Source organism: Erpetoichthys calabaricus, chromosome 14, assembly GCF_900747795.2.
Source record: "Erpetoichthys calabaricus chromosome 14, fErpCal1.3, whole genome shotgun sequence".
Taxonomy (NCBI): domain Eukaryota; kingdom Metazoa; phylum Chordata; class Cladistia; order Polypteriformes; family Polypteridae; genus Erpetoichthys; species Erpetoichthys calabaricus.
The window spans coordinates 88377848-88383847 of NC_041407.2; the positions used below are offsets into that span (position 1 = coordinate 88377848).

The window sequence follows — 6000 nt, forward strand, 5'->3', positions numbered from 1 at the left end:
GCAATCTGTTGGAATGGCAAATGCAAAGCATATGTCTTTGTTATATGCAAAAAAAGAAGAAAAATCTCGGGTTGCAAACGTATGCGAACTGCTTAATAATAATAGAAATGTTATGTAAATTGTGTATAAAACTGCCCCCCAATCCACCCCCCCAACGACCGGTCCGTGGAAAATTTTGCATCTAATAAAGTGGTCCTTGCTGTCAAAAAGGTTGGGGACCACTGGTCTAGACTATATCTTTGTCAAACTGAAGTGTTTTCTATGTACCTGTATACAGGAGGAACACAGAGAAATCTTACCATCTTCTCTGGAAATTATGCTATGGCGACACAATGGAGAATTACTTCATACAGTATTTAAGTCTTGGTGTAAAGAATAGAATGACAGGCAGAAAAAACTAAAAATATTTTATTGAGGAGAGGAAGAGATAGAAGATTACAATGGTATCTGGGAAAAGGCATAAGCCTACAATTGAAGTTCTTGCAATGGAGTAAGGAATCCAGCAAATTAAACAAAAATGTTAAAAGAGAATCAAGGTAGATATAAAGAGCTAAGCTCAGAAAAAACAGGATTTCCCTAACCAGAGAAAAATACAAGCAAACTCAGTAAAGTTCTTTTTTGAAGTAAGGATATTCAGAACAGAAAAACAATTAAACAATCAGTACATAATTACATCACTCAACACTCTGGTGGCAATTATGCGGTAGCAACCAACATCGCACCAATTAAAAGAATATAGCCACTGTAACCAGAAAAACCCAAAATTGTTGTATGAGAAGTGACAAGTGTCTGGAAATGGCAACATCACCGCAAAGACCATAAAAAAGAAATAATAAAGGGATCATTTCCAAAAATAATGTGCAAAACTTAGGGGGAAAAAACAATACTTGTAATACTTGAATTTAGAAGGACCAAATACCATATTGGGGGAAAAACAATACTTGTAATACTTGAATTTAGAAGGACCAAATACCATATTGGCCTTGGAAGGACAGATCAGCTTTTCATGATTAAATAGACATCTGAATGTACTGGTCTTGTCTGTACATGTTTTGTGTACAAAGACACTTTTGACTAATTCTTAAATATCTTGTTAAACTTTGTTCTTATAACTACTGTCAAGTGCCTTTGTTTCTAGTAGTAGCTTTCTTGTAATTAAGTCTAATTTACTGAAAGTGGTAAAATTAATCTGTCATAGGGCCATCTTGTCATGTTTTTTGCTCTTGATTTGTAAGGGCTGGATATTAAAGCACAGTGAAAAATAACACTCAGAAGATGAAAGGAAGCAGCTCCCCTTAGTGAAGCCCTTTAAATATTTAGGATCATTCTGAAAAAAATAGTGAAAAGAGAAATGTGATACTGATCAAAAGATTTGTTCAGAAATGCAAGTACAGCAAACAACATACCAATAAATCGGTGGGAAACGTCAGGATCCTACAGATGGATAAATTTAAAAGTATTATAGTCATTTGATCTATTTGGTGCAATACTGAGTGGTATAAGTGATCCAAAAAGACTAACCAAACCACAGTCCAGAAAGGGCAGGAGTTTAAAGTAAGAAATTGTAATGTCTAATTCATGAAGGCTAAAATATTGTCTATATACAATCCAGTATAGACTAATACACAAAAGGTATATTTTTAAATTCCAAATTAGATTTGATTTACTTTTGGTCGGGTTGAGTCAAATATGGTCTTCCCTTTTTATGAAGCAACTTTGTTAATACAATAGATTATGGACACCAAACCATTATACACTGAAGTGCATGCAGCAACCAAGCAACTCATTAAAAATAGATTTGAGTACCTGGTGACACCAAATACACACAATATACAAATGGTGAAAGCATTAAGTAGTCCAAATACTGTAAGATGCCCACCTAAACAAGTACAGTACTTTGAAAATGTATAAAATAGTGATGAGCAAACCAAAAAAGTTTTTCCAATATGCACCAAAGTTAACAGGTCATATTCAGCACAAATTATCAGTCTAAAATACAATGGATGCCTCCTCCGAAACAGCTGGCATTGCGACTTGTACAAAAATCTTTATCACTAGGGGGCTCTGCTCCCAGCTTGCTTCGCTCGCCAGCCCCCAGGCGGGTGCTACGCGCTTCCCACTTTACAACTCTGCCGCTTGCGTATGGTGAAGCGGATATACAATTTAAACAGATTTTTATTTTCATGGCAATTGTTACATATAGTAATTATATATAGTAATATATATAATTGTTGCATAATAGACTTAACTATTTTACAGTGAGTAATTAACCATAGTAAAAAATAGTAAAATGTAATAAATTAAAAGAAAATTGCGTTATACATTTTTATTTGTTTGGCTTTGAAATTAACACACAAATACTTTTTTAAACCTACACTTTTACTGTAAAACTTCAGTAAAAACAATATTTGGAGTTAACTTTTTGTCAATATCGCACTGAATTTTGATTCCGTGGTTGGAGTTACATCGTGACAACGCAACGTATAACTGCTCATGAGTGGATATCGTTTCTTTCTCTCAATAAATAAACTGACATTTCGAATGTTTGTCCCTGTGATTTGTTAATTGTCACAGCAAAAGCTATTCTAATGGGTAAACTGGAAACGTTTTAATACGAATGGCATATCAAGATCTCCTTTGGGGTGTAATGTTATCAGCGGAAGATATACTCCATTACCTTTCTTGTCACCTGTTAAATTTTACACGTCAGAATTGTTCGACCAATTTTGAATATAACTAATCTTGTACTATTGCATAGCCCATCACTCATACATAAATTATGCAATAACATTACGATACATCCTTTCAACAGTAATTCAGCCGGTGGAAGACCGGATGGTGTTAACAGTTGTAGATAATCTATGGGATATTGTAAGTTGATGTTTTCATCTTCTGCACCATCACCACCAACTGTTTCAGCAGAGTCTATTGATACGCATTTAACCAATTTGCCAAGTAACCGATCAACAATTTTCACTCATTTCATTCATTCATTTCACTTCGTTTCTCAGTGCTAGGATTGCACATGTACTCATTTCGTCCGTTGATATCCCTTTGGGATGAAATTCTTCAATAAGATTTGGACACAAGTCTTTTTATTGGGAACTTAAAGTGAGGAAAACGTAAAAATTTGTAAGAGCTCAGAGTGCAGGAACAGTGTCTGACAAAAGCATTCACACAAATGAGAGGAGAGAGGACCATGGACGTGGGCCCTTAACCAGAAATGGTTGAGAGAAGGGCGGTACTCATCACTTGGCAATAGTCTTGTCTCGTCTGAAGATTTTATTTTATAAATAGAGAGACTAGGGGGCTTTTACCCCTGCTCGCTTCGCTCTCCATCCCCACCCCCCTCCCCCCTGCCTGTGCTACGTGTCAGCCACTTCGCATCCCTGCCGCTCGTGTATGTGGATTTCACTTTCACCAAACAACAAATCTTTTAATTTTCATGGATAGGCCTCTTCATTGGGAAGAAACACTATTTTCCCCTGATGGCAACACACGAGACGATCTACAAGTCTCCAACTTAAAGTTTAAATCTGAACAATGTATTCAATCTCTTTTCGCTGTTCCGTTATTTCACCAAGTAATAATTTCCATTTGTTTGTGCTAATGCGATCTTTACTATCATTTTTTGAGACTTTCAAATTTTAGTACTTTCATTATCTCAAACCTGCTAAGCATGTATTTCACGCCAACATTTTTGAAACTCTTTATGACTTTCTACTTTGTCATCTACTCTTTGTTTTTTATTTCCAGCCCTGGGCATGGTTAAATCTCTTGGCACAAAGTCTCGTCTCGCAGGACTTGAAAGTATCTCTCTGAAAAAGTCACGTCTCGTCCCAGAATTTTTTTATATAATAGAGAGACATATATAGTCTGGCTACTTCAGTTAAACCTACTTTACAATGAACTAGCTATCATAAATAAAACTTTTATCCAGGGAATAATAATCTTTTTGACAAAAAGAAATCATTCATGATCCTGTGTTATCAATAGCAGAACTGTTATTTGGACTACAGAAACCTTTTTTCTGTCATGTGCAGTTCCATTATATATGATTGTATGCAATATAAAGCAATGTACAGTAATTGCTGTCTACAATATACAGACAAGTAAAGCCAACATCATATACTACATGACTTTGCCAGTGAGTTTCATTTACACAAACTTAAATGAACAGCTTATCAATAAAGTGCTCTTTTCTAATGTTAGATAAAAATTGGCTAAATCAAAACCATTTGTATGAAATTAGAAAGAGGTTAACACTTAAATTATACATGCTTTTTTGACTCTTATATAGGAACAAGGTACATGAAAAAAATGTAAAAAACTGTATAGTGTTCTTCATTGTAGACAAGTTTTGATCGATACTTTATTTTTCAGCATCACGAACATACTTTGGATAGTTCTTTGTCATATTTGTACATTGTTCCTTAATAGGTAATGAAGAATAATGTTGTCTCAAAACCCATGATGCAATAATGTGAACATTCTCTGCCCTTACAGTACATACAGTTACAATGGTATACTCAATTGTGCATATAAGATACCCCAGTTCTAGAAGTGGTGAGATGATTTTCATATTATAACACCTAGCAACCTATTTAACTCTCATCTAACACTATGGATAGCCACCTATTATCTTTTTGTACCATTCTCCTAAAAGATTTGAGTGTTATTGTGACCTATGAATCAATAGTGCATTCAGATATTTGACAGTTTGATTCCACCAAAGTTCCATATGACCTTGGGTGTAATAAAAAGATCTAATATCTTAATGGATTTTGAATTTTCACTGAATGTCTATACTGTACATATCAATTGTTGCAACAATGCATGCAAACATTGCCATTTTTTAGATACTTTAATGCCATGAAATGTACCTCCTTCTCTATCGCTCTATACATGTATATTACAGTGTTTTATAATATATATATACATACATACTAATACACATACTAGTACATATATATATATATATCTATACTAATAAAAGGCAAAGCCCTCACTGACTGACTGACTGACTGACTCACTCATCACTAATTCTCCAACTTCCCGTGTAGGTAGAAGGCTGAAATTTGGCAGGCTCATTCCTTACAGCTTACTTACAAAAGTTAGGCAGGTTTCATTTCGAAATTCTACGCGTAATGGTCATAACTGGAACCTGTTTTTTGTCCATATACTCTAATGGAGGAGGCGGAGTCACGTATCGCGTCATCACGTATTACGCCTCCTACGTAATCACGTGAAGTGAAAGCAAGGAAGAGATTTACAGCACGAGTCAAACGCGGGAACGAAGGTAAATAACATTAATTGTTGTGTGTCTTTTAATACTTTGTAAGCATACATATTAACAGATGTGCAATTAAACGTGTGCATTTACGGGGTGATTTCTCAGGCTTAAAGCTCGAAGTGATCACTCGAGTGAAGGCAGCTTCACAAAAAAAACAGATCCTTAACAAACTGTTATTGGTGTATTTTCCCTCAATTTTAAAAGGTTTTCTTTTCTTCTTAATAAAAATTTAAAAGCAGAACTTCGCTGGTGCGAACCGCGGGGATTTGAGCGACTGACGCATACAGACATATTCATGAGTGCAGGTACTTCGGGAAAAAAAGCAACGTGTAAACCTAAAGTTTAAATTAAGTTCATAGACCTACAAAAGATTGCCATTGATTTGAGGCAAGATTGCTTTTCTCCTGTACAACTATACGTTGCATTCTCAAGAGTGTGCTTGCACAGCTTGGTCATATTCCAACCGGAGTGCTGAACTGACAACGTGATATACAAACAGAACAATCGTTAAAACAGGATTAAATAAAAAGGCTGCTTCCGTTGGCAAAGCAACGAAAAAGGAAGACCTTATATGACGTTCGTTTATAAAACAGCGGAGAGGCTGTGTGAAGTCAGTTTCACAAAAAACAGATCCTTAACAAATTGTTATTAGTATATTTTCACTCAATTTAAAAAGGTTTTCTTCTTAATAAAAATTTAAAAGCAGT

General features: G+C 35.1%; 1 protein-coding gene across 1 annotated transcript in view; it reads right to left on the reverse strand.

Moving 5' to 3' along the window:
• pacrg (PARK2 co-regulated) overlaps positions 1 to 6000 on the reverse strand; it is a 259663-nt gene that overhangs the window by 200291 nt on the left and 53372 nt on the right. The gene's annotated exons all lie outside the window — the stretch shown is intronic.